We start from the raw sequence: 17,244 nt of genomic DNA, 5'->3' as shown, positions 1-17,244 counted from the left end.
GAAAGATGGATGGGTACTGATAAAAAAATTTAATTACATTGAATTTATCAACAGCCAGTAGGAATTTATGTCAGCCCTGATAAAATGAAGAACCTGGTTATCAATGATTTTATAAAGATGCAAAATGACTCATGTCAGTTAACAGAACATACATATTTCATATTTATCTCATAGAAATGCGAGGCTTCTTAGCTTTATGAACCTTCAACAATATTAACTTGAATCTTTTTATTCCGAAAAATTTCAAATTTCTCTCTTCCTCGCGCGTTCTGTTACAAAGCTCATAAAATGTAGAAAAGATAGAATGAAATCATTAACCAATATGCAAAGACAAAAATGATAAAAGATGTGCCGATCCAGACATCTGTATGAACCGACCCCATGAAACTTTCAGCCACGGCCCGGTGGTGGCCTGCCCTGTAGTGTTAGCTGGCTCACTATTTTGGCGAAATTTAACCTTAAATGAAGTGAAAACTACAGATGCTAGAGTGCTGCAATTTTGTACGTTTGGTGATTGGAAGGTGGATGATCAACCTAACAATTTGCAGCCCTCTAGCCTCAGTAGGTTTTAAGGTCTGAGGGCGGACAGAAAAAGTGCGGACGGACAGACAAAACCGTCAGAATAGCATTCTTTGACAGAAAACTCGAACGTTTGGAGAAACATTCTGATAAAATACGTGGAACAGAATACTGAGTGACACTAGAGCTGTAGTATGTTTCTCGTCTTTAATGAATGCAACGTTTCTCTGATGAACGCCCTCTGGGTGTCGTTCCTGTGACAGATAGCCACCTTAAAGTCTGGAAGCCACGTTACTTGAAGAGAAACAGAACGGAAAATGGAAATTAGGCCAGAGACCAAGCACTGGGCCCTATGTGGTCGTTCAGGGCTGAAACGGAAATTGACAGAACAAGGTTTGAAAGGTGTAACAAGCGGAAAACCTCGCAGTTGCACCATGAATCAACTGTGATTAGAGGGTGGAAAGTAGAGGGAAGAAAGAATATAAAAGGAGCTACAGCAAAAGGAATGAAAGGGATTGCAGCTAGGGGCCTAAGAAAGGGACGCTGCAAAGGACCTTAAGTAATGCCTAAAGGGCACCGATGAAGGCACTTGGGGTTAAACCTCGGAGAGACTTGTGTTTATCGTTGTCCGACTGAAATTTTACAGACAGATCTATCGCTCTCTTTGCACAAAAATGAAAGTTGAAAGGTCACAGGGAAAGCATAAACCTACAGTTGATTCCCTTTTACTGTGCCTGACGCGCGGTAGTAAAATCTATTCATTGGCGACTCTCGCACTCACCGACAATGGCAAGGCAACAGCATCCCTGACATACGAATTGTATTGGCAGTTTTCTGAAGAATTCTAAAAACCCCGCGCTTGTCAGTGTCACCTGTTGTAGAATTCAGCTTTGAGGAATCATGTGGACTATGATGCTTGAATCCACTGATGAAGCAGAAGTTTGGTTTTTCATAACGTGTAATCAATCCTTTTGGGTTCTCAACCGAGGGTGAATTTCAGAGATTCAGGGGGGCAATTGTGACCACAGATTGGCAGGCTCAAACTGGCTCTAGGATCACACATAATGTAATGTGCATCGGCGGTCCACACTACTGAGAGGTTACACTGATATATACAATGAAATACAACAAATCTTTGTTTATACTTTGTAGTAGTAGTAGTAGTAGTAGTAGCAGTAGTAGTATATAGAATTTATGCCATGGGGCCGAGTGCTGGAATCCTTGAAGAAAAGGGTTTCCACAAGTAATTCGAGAAATTACTTTCTATCACTATTTCTCCACTGAAAAATTATACAGTTGAAAGTAAATTAACAAAGTAAAGAAAACTTTGGCATTCGTCGTAACTCCTTTCATATTCTTCCTAATATGACGGTGACGGTCATTGTAATAAATAGACAATTTTATAGGATTAAATTGGATTACACGTAGAATTTAGATTTCAAGCCAAGCACTGGGACCTATAGAGGTCAATCAGTGGTGTATTATAATCCATGACTTTTAATTTATCTATTTATGTTTTTTTTTTTTTTTTTTGGCAAAGCAAGTTTTAATGTTGTTCTGTATGTTATAATTTACTACGAAATCGGCAACTATTGTTTTATAGAGCATATATAATTATCTTTCTGCACCTCATGGAAGTCAACAAAAGACGAAAACTTGACTTGGATGTCTAGGTGTACTGCTTATCCAAAAATGGGCCCCTTTATCCATTTACCTGTTCAACCTTACATATGGTTTGCCCCGGGCTCCCTCACTTCTAAACAATTCTGCAAGTCGAATCACAAAAGCTGTCTTGCAACCACGGGGACAATGACTTATCATAGCCGTCATTCTTGAAGCCTTGACAAGGTACGAATATTCATTCAGAAGAATATCAGAGACAGCTGTTTGTCGTCATCACCTTATGGGAGGGGTCATGATGACGTCATATGCTTACGTCACGTATAACTTTGAACCCGTTCACAAGTGTTCCGCCAGTGGCTTCGGCTGCTTTAATTTACTTCGGCTGCTTTATGAATATACTTTTTTCTAATCTAAGTAATAATGAATGCTGCCGAAAATTAGGTAGGGATGTAAAGTATACTATGGGTAAGTAATATCTTTGTCAAATGCACAGAAAAAAGTTATTCCGGAAAAACACCAGGGAAGGGTTCTGAATCTCACAGTAGTTAAGAACGGCACCATCATCCTCCCCACTGCAGATGAAAACACGCCGGTTTCTATTACGATTGTAAATCTTCATTTTGAAAACCCGAATCTTGATAGATAAACAAGTAAAAAATGAGCGGAAGTTTCCTCTGCGCAATCGAGTTCTCTGTACAACTTATGAATGCTGTATGAAACTCTCAGCCACGGCCCATGAAATTTTCAGCCGACCTGTGTTGTTGCGTTGCCAGAAATTCGATCATCGATAACTTTAACCTTAAATAAAATAAAAACTACAGTTGCTAAAATGCTTCAATTTGGTATGCTTGATGATTGGAAGGTGGATGAACAACATACTCATTTGCAGCCTTCTACCCTTGGTAGATTTTAAGATCTGAGGGTGGATAGAAAAATAGCCATCGCTATAGTTTTCGTTTACAGAAAACTAGAACACGCGGTATGTGCATTCGAGGACGTATTATATCTGATGTCAGCAACTTTTGTCTAAACTTTGAGGCATCCTGTCTTCGTTTGGAAACCGAGTTTACTTCTCAAATCCGCGAGTATGGTTTCAGGGGATGAGTAAACAACGATGCTAGGTTCAGAATCGACATCAGCAATGAGGCTTATATCTTAATATATGTGCAAAACAATAGTATTTCAATCAACATTTTCTTAAAAGCTGAAGGTCAAGAACGGCTGATAAATCGGTTTTGACAAATGCCAAAAAGTAATATAATTCAACACAAACTTTTTTTTTGGGGGGGAAGTGTTCATTTGTCATTTTTTGACCTCGCACCGCTGTGGAAACCTTTATGAAAATGTCTATGTAATCGGGATCTTGACTGTTTTATTTAAGTACTGGAGCTTGGCGACTTATTTTGAAAACTGAATGAACTCCGAGAGTCGTAAGTTCCAGGGAAGTGAGGAGAGGCGAATTGTGGGAAATGGTGAAAGTTCTTTTCCGGGTCGAAAACCCCACGAGAAATGATATCAAATGACTCGGTTTTTCTTCTACGCGAAAAAGACGCTTTCCATTTTCTTCGATCAGGACTAAATGCTCACCATAGGGATGATGGCTTTTATCGAGGGTAAATTGGGTCCAATATCTACCAGCTCCTTGGAGGCGCGAACGCGAGAGAGAGAGAGAGAGAGAGAGAGAGAGAGAGAGAGAGAGAGAGAGAGACACCAAAATCTCCCTAAACCCGAATTAATTTTAAGAGATCTTCCCGGAATCGCTTACTAAGTCCAACAATGCTGCTGATAGATACGGGCGATCATTCTTGATGGAACGAGGCAGAGAGAGAGAGAGAGAGACAGACAGATAGACAGACAGACAGACAGAATTTTTTTCAGGTGTAATGATCAACTTAGTGTTTCTTCTCACTATTTTACTGCAAATGTTTTCATTTTAATACTTTTATTTATGAGCGGATCAATCGGACGGCCAGTCTAATGCCCTTATCTTCTAGCCTACACACACACGCGCACACACACACACGCACACAGAAGGGGAAGAGAAGAGAAGAGCAGTGGGCTTAAAATGAAGGGAAGTGACAGCCTGTCACTTGCAGAATGAAAGTTTGGAATAGAATTCCAAACAACAAAAAGTAGAAGGGATACTGATTTCATACTGATTTCTAAAGTAGATGTTGGAAGTGGTGGCTGCTGGATCAGGCAAGGCTCACTTGAAAGGAAGAGGAAACCTCTCCTGACACCAAAGTGTCCAAAATATTATTCAGACAGAGGTCATCTTGCGACCGACTGAAGGAATGCAAAGAGGTCAAAGTAACCTATTACCCGATGCGATGAATCACCGGAGATATGACAGAATTATTCCACCCAGGATGTCTTCATATCATCGATATAAAAATTGCGTCATGTGATGATAAATGAACTAGTTGATCTGATCACCTAAAGTGTTGGTAGATGTAGGAAATAAAATCACATTTTTTTGTCTAAAATTAAAAGCGCTGGATGTGAGTGGAAATAAAAGTAAGTACAGCGGTAGATATTGCGCCTAGAATGCATTGAACCTCACTGAATGCACGGATTTTCATCCACATTTACCCAAAAAGTCTATGTCAATAGATGAAGCCAATGCAGTTGAGAGGCGAAGAAGAAGTCAATAGGAAAAAGAACGAAAAAAAGAAAGAAAGAAAGTGGACTTGAGTAAGTGAGACAAGATTCTGACAGGACAACGCTAGAAATGAATGAGGCGCAAAGGTTGAGCCTCTCAGAACAACATCCCTAATAGACCGGAGGTAGGAGGGGGGAATCACCACCGGAAGAAGGATAAACTTTGCTAATATTTTTCTAGACCAGTTTTTTTGCGTAGATTACGAATCTGAAAGGTGATCAGCCAAGTTCGGGGACGTTTCTGAGATTAAAGCTGGGGCAATTCCAGAAAACGGAAGGAAAATCACCAATAGAAGAAGGGGATATTGTTTTACATACTTTGTGAATCTGAAAGGTGATTATCTAGTTTCGAAGGCACTTCTGAGATATTAAAGGTCAACATAGGTTGGATTTTGCCGAATGTATAATATTCCTGGCTGAAATAAGAATTCATTCATAATTTACACTGAACCAATCATTAGTAGAAAGTGCTGGAGATCTACCATGGCCTCCGAACCGCAAACCACCTGAATGTCTGGTTAACTTTCTAATGAAACTGATGCAGTCACAATCAATGCATCTCAGAGCAAGCAATGAATCACAAAATCTTGTCGAGTACATCTCACACGATTTGATTTAATGCTAGTATTCCAATGGAAAGTTTCTGACACAAAAACATACTCTACTAGGAATAGTGCTCCAAAACATGACAGGAAAGAAAATGTAGTCTCTATACTGGCAAGATTTGGGCATTCCATTAGTTATGATCAAGGCTGAACTAGCACAACAAATGACAGGCATGGGATGTAGCATACCTCTCACTCCATCTTCTGCAAGTGACACTGTTCCTACGTACTTTTGGTGGAACAATTTTGACTGCACGAAGGAGAATAATATAGGAAGCATTCACAGTACTACGTACCAAAAAAGAGAATCACAACGAGTGCCACAGCTAACACCTGAAATTCAACCATCACAACGACGGACTGTAGAAAAAACTGCAACTGTGCTTCCTCAGAAAAGGACAAATCCACACAGAAACCCTCCTAGACTCTCGATAATCAAAGCAGTCTTTGAGGGAGATCAGAATGTAATAAGCACTACTAAGGTATTTATGTGGAAACTTCTATGACAGCATTACAGCTGAACAGTGGAGTCTGTTCCCCTCTTTGTTGGTTAGGTTATTCAACTTCACGAGAACCCATCATCTCAACCGAAGTGTTGTGCAACAGTACCAAAAGACAATGTTCCAGGTTCTTCAAGGAGACTACAGTAAGACCCCATATTACTGGGCAACGTACATTAAAGCTGTTGATCGTCAACACACTCTTCATTTGGCCATAAACATGAATGACTATGGACTTCGACTGAAATGTTGGACAGGTTCTTTGCCATTTTGCTTTGCTATGAACAAGTTAAGTATATTTTAGTTTTACCAGACCACTAAGCTGATTTAACTATTCTCCAAGGGCTGGCCCGAAGGATTAGATGATTTTACATGGCTAAGAACCAACTGGTTACTTGGCCACGGGATCTACAGCTTATTGTGGGATCCGATCCACATCGAAAAATGAATTTCTTTCACCAGAAATAAATTCCTCTGATTTCGCGTTAGCAGAGCGGTTTGCTATGAACAAACAAAACTACACTGGATATAGGTCCTTCTATTGTCGCCAGCTAATGACACTTGGCGATACACATCCAGGTGCCAGGGACGAACTTCAGAAGGGCATGTCTGTCTATACAAACAATACTGGGATCAGGTAGTCACTTGATGCAACTGGAGAGCAGACTTTCATGAAGAACTCGAAAACACCTGGCATCAAGACCTTTAGTCATCAGGAAACAGCATACAGGAAATGGGTACTGAACCGTCCATTTACGTCTGCTATGGTTTCCTCTTTATTAACACTAAGCAACCCCAGTGACACAAATCAAAACCCAAGGAAATGCTTAAGAGCAAAAGAAATACATAATTCAGAGTACCTTGTTATAAGGACGATGGAAGTTATCAGATCCTACTTCATCAAACCCTTCTCACCTGATATAGAGACTATAAGCTGTTTAACATTGTTTCAGGCAAACCATAGCGATGTCGAAGAGCACCTTTTATCAATCCACAAACGAAGAAGTGAACTTTATTCTGCATTTAATACCCGACCTAACATGGAAAAGGATGGTGAAACTCGGTTTTTTTTGACCCAATATCAAAAGCACCTCGGGGAAGCTTTCAAGATAACATTAAGAGGACAACATTGCAGTCTGCAAGAGGACAGATAAAAAACTTAGCAGTACGAAGAGATATCCTTGGTATACGACCAGCCAAGTCGAGGGAAGAGAACATGTCTGTTAATTTTGATAAAACATTAACCCACTCTTTAGCACCCACTCTTTAGCACCTGTGCCTCTATCTCTATCAACACCAGATGGCATTCGTTGATCAACACCTAAAGTCAAATGATGGAAGTTGTTCTCACATCACTGGACTCGACAAATACTGCCAATGAAGTCGTAGAGAATGCCGTATAAATATTGGCCTTGTGGCATATTTACGCTCATTGTTGAACATACCAGCACATTCCGGTTATTAGCCACGAGAGTAATGGCTGACATACCCATACAATGCAAGGTGATCTACTTTACTTGTAACGCATACAGTGTAGATTCCATAAAACAAAATAAACGAACTAGAAGAGGGCAGTCAGATAAGTGCATTCTACGCCCACCAGATATTAGAATTCCAGCCTCATTTGAACAGTTTATGTGTAATGGAGAGAACAAAGATAGATAGGATGCTGGAGTTGATTGAATAGGTTCCTCGAGAAGAGGGAGCTCTCTTTGCAGATCGTGTTGTGTACTATGCAAGGGGGAAGGTCTGCACGAAGATAACGTCACAGTGTTCAGAAGAGATTCCATCCTTGGCAAGTGACCATATTGAGGCTGATACAAAAATCTGTGATCTCACCCAACATGCCCTGAAGGAAAACTCTGGTAGTGCCACAGTCTGCGTAGTGCGTTCAAGTTCGGGTGATACAGACATTCCCATAATTTTGCTAGCCAATGAGTGTGAAAATATAAAGGTTATCATAGATAATGGAGGTGGGAAGAGTCGGCGAGTCCTTGATCTAAGTTAGTGTCAGCTCACTGATATTAAAAAAAAAGGCATTGCTTGGCATCCATGTCTTCTCAGGGAATGACTATGTATCTTTATTTTCGGAAAAGGAAGAACACTTGATGGAAGGTAATAAAAGATGAATAGTTGCTGAAGGAATTTGCAGAACTGGGTAACAAGAAACATATCTCCAACATAATTTTGGATGAACTTCAAAGAGCTACTTGTGTAGTCTACAATCAAAGGAGATACAAACGAGTTAATAAGGCCAGAGCTTTTCTTTTCTGGAGTCGCTTCCATGACGGCAAGGTAGCTGATCTGCGTTACCACCATGCAGCTCGAAGTAACTACATGGCTATGACGTGGCGACTTGCACACAAAGCCCTGCAGTCTTTGGATACTCCAGGAAATCATGGGTGCAATGATGATTCATCGATCCAAGGGGTTGATGATGCCATATCCTCGTGATGTTGTAGAAGTTCTATGCAATAAATCCGGTGAAGATAGTGATGCAGAACGATCAGGTTACAATGAAGATAGTGATAATAATTGTGATTAACACCAAAGTAGTTAATGAATGTAGTGCTACCCTTGTCCCTATATTTAACGGCTGTATTTACCTGTGTTCCACACAAAATCATGCCTCATTTGAGAAGGATAGTCAAATTTGTCAATGTTGTAAAATTGGAGGAAGTCAGTCTTTTTATAAATGGCAAATGAAAATTTAATTCATTACAACTGAAATTTCAATATTTCTTAATTTTTTTGGTTCATATCAGATTAACAAATGGCATTCTACTCTTAGGCACTAAAATTGAATGAATACAATACAAGCATTAGTTCATCAGCGAAAAGTGCAAATATAATAGGCTAGATGCTGTGACAACACTTCCTTCACGCAACTGTAATATTAAGTGTAGTACCCATTGTTATTTTTTGAACACTGATCTTTGAATTTATGTTGGCCATCAAAAAGGTTATACCTGCATTTCTTATTTGCATGTGGATACATATAGCATAAGAGTCATAAAAGCATTGAAGTTTATGTTTCAAAATTAATTATGTAATAAAATCTACATTTGGTCAGATGTTGTGTATATTGACCTTTGACTCTTAATATAGCAGAAGTATCTTCAAAACTAGCTAATCACCTTTCAGATTCATAATCTACACAAAATAACTGATTTAGAAAAGTATGTAAACAATTTTCCCTCCTTCCATTGGTGATTTTCCCTCGGTTTTCTAAAATTGGGTGATTTTTACGTATGTTGACCTTTGACCCTGAATATCTCAGAAACGCCCTCGAACGTGGCTGATCGCCTTTCAGATTCGCAATCTACACAAAAAATTGGTTTACAAAAATATAAGCAAATTCTGCCCCTACCCCAGAGGCGATTGCCCCCTCCTACCATAATGGAGTTCAGTCACTCGTAGCAGATTTGAAAGGAGCATTGGTAGCAAAAGATAAGGCACAAGGACAGAATACCTGGTCCACTCCCTCAACAGAGTGGTCAGAGTACGAGTAGGAAGATCAGGTGTTAGAAGAAAAGAAAAGATTTGAGATAAAAAATTACTTATTAATTATCGACGTAATTGCCTCACCAACATAAATCATAAAAAAGAATTAAGGGAAATGAACACCACAATTTCATAGCTGGTGTTTTGTGAGGAAAATGTGCGAGAGATGCAATGGCAGAGAGGCAAAGTTATTTTGTAAGAGTATGAATAATGAGAGTATGAACAATGAGAGAGAAAGGAATATCGAGAACACCTAACCACGACAATTTAATTAAACACGTATTCATTCATACCATCATATTAACTGCGGATGGTACTACGTCATTCAACCCCTCTGTACAGATGGAATGAAACGCTCATGTATTCTTTGCACAAAACCTTGGAAAGTGGATTAGAAGACAGAAAGAACTCGTAGCAAGAAGTTGGGTATTTGAAGAGCTACTTCAGGTCTGTGAAACGCTGTGAAAAGTATCAAAAGCAGAGAATAATAGGGGAAAGTGGAAAGCGAATTTTATGCCAGTAGGTACCATGAAACGGAGACTGAAGATGCACTAGTCTAGTTCTGGCCTGAGACTGGACAAAAATGACTAATGGCTGCGGCGAAGGACTTGTGAAGTGCCGAAGAAAATGCGCTAAAAAACTGGGTTTCGGGAAGAAGAAAAAGATTGGAAACTTATAAAAGGAATATTTAGGTTCTAAATCCCGATTAACATTGTCACGTACATAAAGGCGGGTGAGTGTATGGAGGACTCAAGAGCTGGTGGAGGAAAATTCATCTCAGGATTTTTTTGCTCTCTTTTTGTGTAGCACCTTTCATCATAATATAAGTGAGCTTGAAACATAGAAGAGAGAGAGAGAGAGAGAGAGAGAGAGAGAGAGAGAGAGAGAGAGAGAACCATTGTATCCAACTTTGACTCCGGAAAATTCAGCCACACTTGATTCTAAAGATGTGTCGAGTTTCTCACAATTCAAGGAACGCGAGTTTTGTCTGCAGTGTTCGATCTAAAAATCAATCAGTCTTGTTACAATTATTACATTTCTTTTTTTCGGTCTGTTAAATGAGCGGATGTGTATTCATACGGCGCTGGATGTCCCCGGGGATCCTTGTGATTTTGGAGAACGGCAGTTATGTATACAGTATATTTAATCTAATGGGTATTATAAAAACACATACACACATATATATAGAATATACATGTGTGTAGTGTTTTATATGATATATATATATTTATATATATATATATATATATATATATATGTATATATATATATATATAAAAGATCCTCACGTGAAAATGCAAGGAGGTACTACCAATACTCAGCTTTTATTCCAAAGTTATCTTCAGGGTACTAAATAATTTTAAGAAAACAACTTATAAAACAATAAAACAAGTCAACAACCTACTTAAGGATGCAAATAAACATTGTTCAAAACAGAAAACGTACTTATCGAAAATATGCAGTTACTGCAAATCGCAGTACAAAACTATCTGTTTGTGAAATATCTAATAACTCATTTAACTTTTAAATCATCAATAACAAAGCTTTTCAATTATTCGTTTATCTTAAAAAGACCATCGCTCATATTCATGTTCCTAAAAGAACTAATGAGGCAACCTTCAACTAACAATCTGTCATGCATTGATGAACTTCTAAAAACGACTCTAGCTGAATTCCAGTCTACAGGTTGTTCAAAGTCTCACGTGACAAAAAATGGCACTTGAACTGTTTGCAAGCCGAACATTATATTTATGCTGTGTAACTCTTAGTTCCTTACCAGATTGTCCAATATAAGGTACATTACAAATAGAGCAGTTAATTTTGCACACCCCTCCTGTTGGCATTACTGGTTTATTACAAAACAATGCATTCTTGACAGACGAATTATTGCTAAAAACTATTTTCAGACATTTCAAGCTACGTACAATTGATAAAAATTCACAACGGTATGGCAAAACTAAAATATTGTTAATTTCAAAATAACTTGATCTTTCGTGACAATAAAATGCTTTTTTTTGCACTTTGGAGGCAATTATAATGATCTTTATGATAAGGTTGATAGACTTTGAACACCCTGTAGACTGGAATTCAGCTAGAGTCGTTTTTAGAACTTCATCAATGCATGACAGATTCTTAATTGAAGGATGCCTCATTAGTTCTTTTAGCAATATGAATATTAGCGATAGTCTTTTTAAAAGCTTCATTCTTGAAAATTTAAAAGTTAAACGAGTTTTAGATATTTTACAAACATAATTTTGTACTGCGATTTGTAGTAACTGCATATTTCCGCTCAATGCGTTTTCTGTTTTGAACAATGTTTATTTGCATAGTTAAGTAGGTTGTTGACTTGTTTTACTGTTATTTGTGACCTCATGTTGCTATCTTAGATAAGCTGTTTTCTTCAAAATGTTTATTACCCTGAACATGACTTTGGAATAAAAGTTGAAAGTCTTGGTAGCACCTCCTTGCATTTTCACGTGAGGATCTCTTATATACCTCACCCACGGGAGCAAAGTGGAATTGCAAGATATCTATATCTACGTACATCTATATCTATAGATGTTATATATATATATATATATATATATATATATATATATATATATATATATATATACAGTTTACTAGTTGACAAATTGAGGTTATTAATATTATTATTATCAGTAGTGGTAGTAATCGTAATAGTGGTAGTAGTATCCACTTTGATGATCTTTATGATAATGTTGACAGCCAATTGCTCTTTCCCCTTCCCAACTAAAATTTTAAGGAGGATGTCAAATGTCAGCAATGTCTAGCAACTTGCAGCGTCGTCCAGCACTTTATATTGCTATTATTATTATTGGAATAGTTTTATAAAAATCCACTTTCTGTCTCTTAAAGTAGATCTGTATATATTAAAAAGAATTTTTGTATGTCTGTGTGCCATAGAAATCCGAACCACTTGGATAGACCAGCACAAAATTTGGCAGACGGACACTATGTAACTGCCAGGAAGGCTACAACTCAAAGTCAAACCCCTCCCCTACCCCCTGTCACAGACGTCAAACAAATAAAAAAGACATTTTCGTTCTTACCAATTCAGTCCGGTTTTCCTTCAGGTGATTTATAGGTTAATGGTAATTTTTCAACTATATATGTATATGTAATTATATATATATATATATATATATATATATATATATATATATATAGACACACACACACACACACACACACACACACACACACATATATATATATATATATGTATATATATATATACACATATATAGTGAAAAATTACCATTAACCTATAAGTCACCTGAAGGAAAACCGGACTGAATTGGTAAGAACGAAAATGTTTTTTTTATTTGTTTGACGTCTGTGACGGGGGTAGGAGAAGGGTTTGACTTTGAGTTGTAGCCTTCCTGGCAGTCACATACATAGTGTCCGTCTGCCAAATTTAGTGCTGGTCTATCCAGTGGTTCGGATTTCTATGGCACACAGACATACAAAAATTCTCTTTTATATATACAGATCTACTTTATGAGAGAGAAAGTGGATTTTTATAAAACTATTCCAATAATAATAATAATAGCAATATAAAAGCTGGACGACGCCGCAAGTTGCTAGACATTGCTGACATTTGACATCCTCCTTAAAATTTTAGTTGGGAAGGAAAGAGCAATTGGCTGTCAACATTATCATAAAGATCATCAAAGTGGATACTACTACTACTATTACGACTACTACCACTACTGATAATAATAATATTAATAAACTCAATTTGTCAACTAGTAAACTGTGAAGGGCCACCGGCGTTGGCATATAACCCTCCAAGATGATGATGAGAGTGAAAACGGCAAGGGATTCGTTAGGTAGTGAGTGGGGCTGAGTAAATAACAAGAAGAAAAGAAATAAAAAAAAAAGCTTCAATACAAGGAAGCAGTTAAAGACACACCAAGATGAAATGTGCCGAAGTTAAGAAGTTAAATATGCAAAGATGAAGAGGTAAGGGGACTAAAAACCCAGGGAGAGATGCATTATAACGACAGGGACACAGAACCCGCGAACAGAGAGAGACTTTCATAAAACTGCAAATGTCCCTTTGTCCGCCCACCAGGAAGTCAATATAAAAACGAAGAGGGTACGAGTGATAATAAAGGAACAAAAACAAAAATAGTAGGAGGAGAAAAAGAAGGAAATGTCAGGAAAAAGTGGCAGTGAGAACGAAGAAAAATAGCGAAGGAAAATATGAGAGAGGACCGAGATGGAATTGGGTCCCGCCGGAGGTGTCCTCAGCGACGTGCCACCTACTCTACAGCAGGAGGAAATCGGATCACGTCATCTCATTTCCACCCTCTATTCTATCTCTATTAGAAGCCCCTGGACACGGAACGTCTAGTTTCTCTCTACTTCAGTATTTTCCATTTCGATATTTACGCCGTGAAGCTTCTAATGACAGAGGTGTAAGAGGAAGGCAGCATAACCGTATCCAGTCTCCCGCTACATTTTGCGCTTCGTTAATTTCAGTCCGGCAGTTTGTTGATGACATCTCTCTTAGAACTCACGACTATGAACTAGGAAGTATTGTCATTTGGAAACATACATAGAAATAGGAGCAACCTATGCATCTCTCCCCTTAATGTGGAGAAAGAAGGAAAGCTCTTGGCAATTCTCTGCTAGGCGTTTGGGATGACGTTGCTAGGTGTTGTCAATTTTCCATCCACAGTTGCAACCATTATAGTGGATTAACTGTTTGATACACACACACAAATATATATATATATTATATATATATATATATATATATATTATATATAATATATATATATATATATATATATATATAGATATATATATATTGTATGTATATATATATATATATATATATATATATATATATATATATATATATATATATATATATATATATATATATATATATATATATATATATATATATTAAAAATGCGTGTGACCCATTCATAATATTTTTGCCATAGATCTTATAATTTAAACTTAATTTACCTATAACTACCAGCCTAAAGTAGTTGCCATACCGGAATCTCAGCCATTTATGTATTTTTATTTTATTTTCGTTTTCAGTTAAATCTTACAGTCGAGGCATCACTCATTATCTATCATCGGGACGGAGTCAGTTATTAGATGATCTCTTTTTCTTCCGCGAAAGTGTTGGCGGGAATCAATCTATAAAGTCTTAGTGAATTAGACAACCTGCTCCAATCACAATTCCTACAATAACGGGATAAATATTTTTGCAAAAGTAAACGCACCTCCCTCTTTGTTGTTTTATTACAGATATTTCCGGCGCGAATCACATAAAAGCACAAAAGCCTTTGATGTTCGCCAAGTCTGTTGCTGTATCGGTACCAGCCTCAGGGAAAAAAGTTATTAACAAACGTAAATGTATAGATTTTTACGGACTGGTGTACTAGAGAATTAGTGTATGGATTTATATAAAATCTCTTTCATACACCTATACATGGATGAGATTACTCACTAAATATAGCAATCCAGTTAACAAAGTATATCTGGCAATGGATCAATATGAGCGTCTAGAGAGAGAGAGAGAGAGAGAGAGAGAGAGAGAGAGAGAGAGAGAGAGAGAGAGAGCAAGCATTACGTTAAGAACGTGAGTATTATTTGGAATAAGAGGAAATTGAAGACCGGATGTAAAGTACATTATCTAGGCTGTATGCTCTTTTAGGTCTAACCACAGTAATTATGTCCAGTGAAAACGTGACATCGATTCATGTCCTATTTATTTAAATATACAATCGACTTTGGCTCTGCCTTCGATTTCGTTAACCAGAGGCCCTTTTTCTTTGGCGACAGAGCCGACGTCGATGCCATCGACCTCCATAAGGTCAAATTCGGGGGTTTCCTTGCATTTTGTAGTACCTCGGAGGTCACAGCTCCTCAGCCTCACCTTCGGACCTGTTTAGCTTTTGCCGGAACATTGTTCTCCAATTTTGATGTCGTTAGCCTTCCAGGAGATTAGCTTTTAAACAAAATACCGCTCAGATGTGGCATAGGTGTGGGGCTGGGGGTGTTTGCGCCTCCCCAATGGCTATGAAAAATCACTGGCTCTGTATCATGATCAGTTACTGCAGGTTGAAACCAACATTCTTTGAAAGCTTGAATTTCAAGGCAATGATTCTCGTGGAGTTGTTCAATGGGAATAGGTTTCATCTACTGAAATAATAATAAGTAATAAGTAATAATAATAATAATAATAATAATAATAATGATAATAATAATACTTATAATAATAATAATAATGCTTTTTATTATACAGTTTAGGAGTAGGTACGGTTCTATTTTCCAGCGCGCGGTCTCTTATCCCTGATAGTTTTCCTCTTTGGGCAACTTTTTATGCGTAAATTTATTTATCCCTTGAAGTATCTTCTCTTGTTGTTTTATTTATTTATTTTTTTCATTCTATTCGTATATTATTGTCGCCTTTGCTATAATTCTCCTTGGTTGCTTATGAGTATTCTGCTTTTAGTAACTTGCTTATTAAGATTGAGGTCTTTGTTGGGCTTGATCCAGTTTAAATGTAGGCTTAAGTTGAGTAACAATTACCTAATAATCCTTAGTACAAATTATATAACAAATTGAAGATTCATCTTTTTGTTTAAAAAAAGAAAACCATTCACGTGACCATACTAATGAGTGTTGTCTTCTCATGAACTCTCACTTTGATTTTAAAAAGAAACAATACTCAATGTTCTCTCCGACGTTCACTATCTAGACCAGCGGTTCTCAGCCTTTTTCTGGCTCTTGCACCCTTTCGCCATATTTCAGAATGTCATTCCCCCTCCCCCAAATTGTGAGGGAGAAACCAACATAATACTAACACAAACACAAGCTAAAGGAGAGAAAGGCCAGTGTGACATCTTGGTAGTGCGGACCGATGCGCACTGCGTTTTGTGTTATCCTAAAGCCAGTTTGAACCTGCCAATCTGTGGTCACAATTCTCCCCTTAGGTCCCACTGGTCTAGGAAGTCTTTGTTACGTGATTTGTTATTTTGGAACAGTACATTTGAAGTGTGACGCCAATGCCAGTAAAGAAAGAGGTCCTGAAATTTGGAGAGATCGAAATTGTTAAGAACCTGAGTTTTTTAGCTAAAGAAACATGGCGGATGTTTACCAGTTCACAGCAAAGGCAGAGACAAAAATGGTGGATAACGAGCGCTGAATCTCTCATTATATCTCGATATAATACACGCAATATTTTAGAGACCGAAGGCCTCTCCTTGCTGCTTTCTCTGCCTATCTGTCTTCTGTCAGTCTCGCCTTCTACGCCAAAGCTTGATATCGCTGTCGGAAGTCATGCTTACACTGTTTTTCATTATTCCCCATTTTCCTGTTATTTCCTGTTGTTCTTTTGACGTCAACACCGAAGTGAGGATGTTTTGAATGTTCGTTTTTAAACTCTCTCTTGTGTTTCATTTCATTTTGGACGTGGATGGGTTGCTGAGAGGGAGGGAGGGAGGGAGAGAGAGAGGGAGTGCTACCTCTGCCTCACTCCACTGATGGCTTTTGAAGTGACGGTGGCAACACTGACTGTCACGGCCTGGAATACAGCGAACAAAATTTTCATTAGACGTATATAAAACGTACTCTTTATATATATGCATACACAACACACCCACACACACCACACAGCACTATTATAATTTATAATATATATATATATATATTATATATAGATATGTGTATTTATGTATGTATTACTGAATCACGAAAGTTTGGAACGTGATAAACCCATAAATAAAGGATAAGCCACGAAGGAAAAATAAACAACGGAGTTTGTGCCAAATCTT

The sequence above is a fragment of the Macrobrachium nipponense genome, chromosome 1 (genome assembly GCF_015104395.2).
Source record: "Macrobrachium nipponense isolate FS-2020 chromosome 1, ASM1510439v2, whole genome shotgun sequence".
Lineage (NCBI taxonomy): Eukaryota > Metazoa > Arthropoda > Malacostraca > Decapoda > Palaemonidae > Macrobrachium > Macrobrachium nipponense.
Note: the sequence above shows the minus strand (reverse complement) of the source record.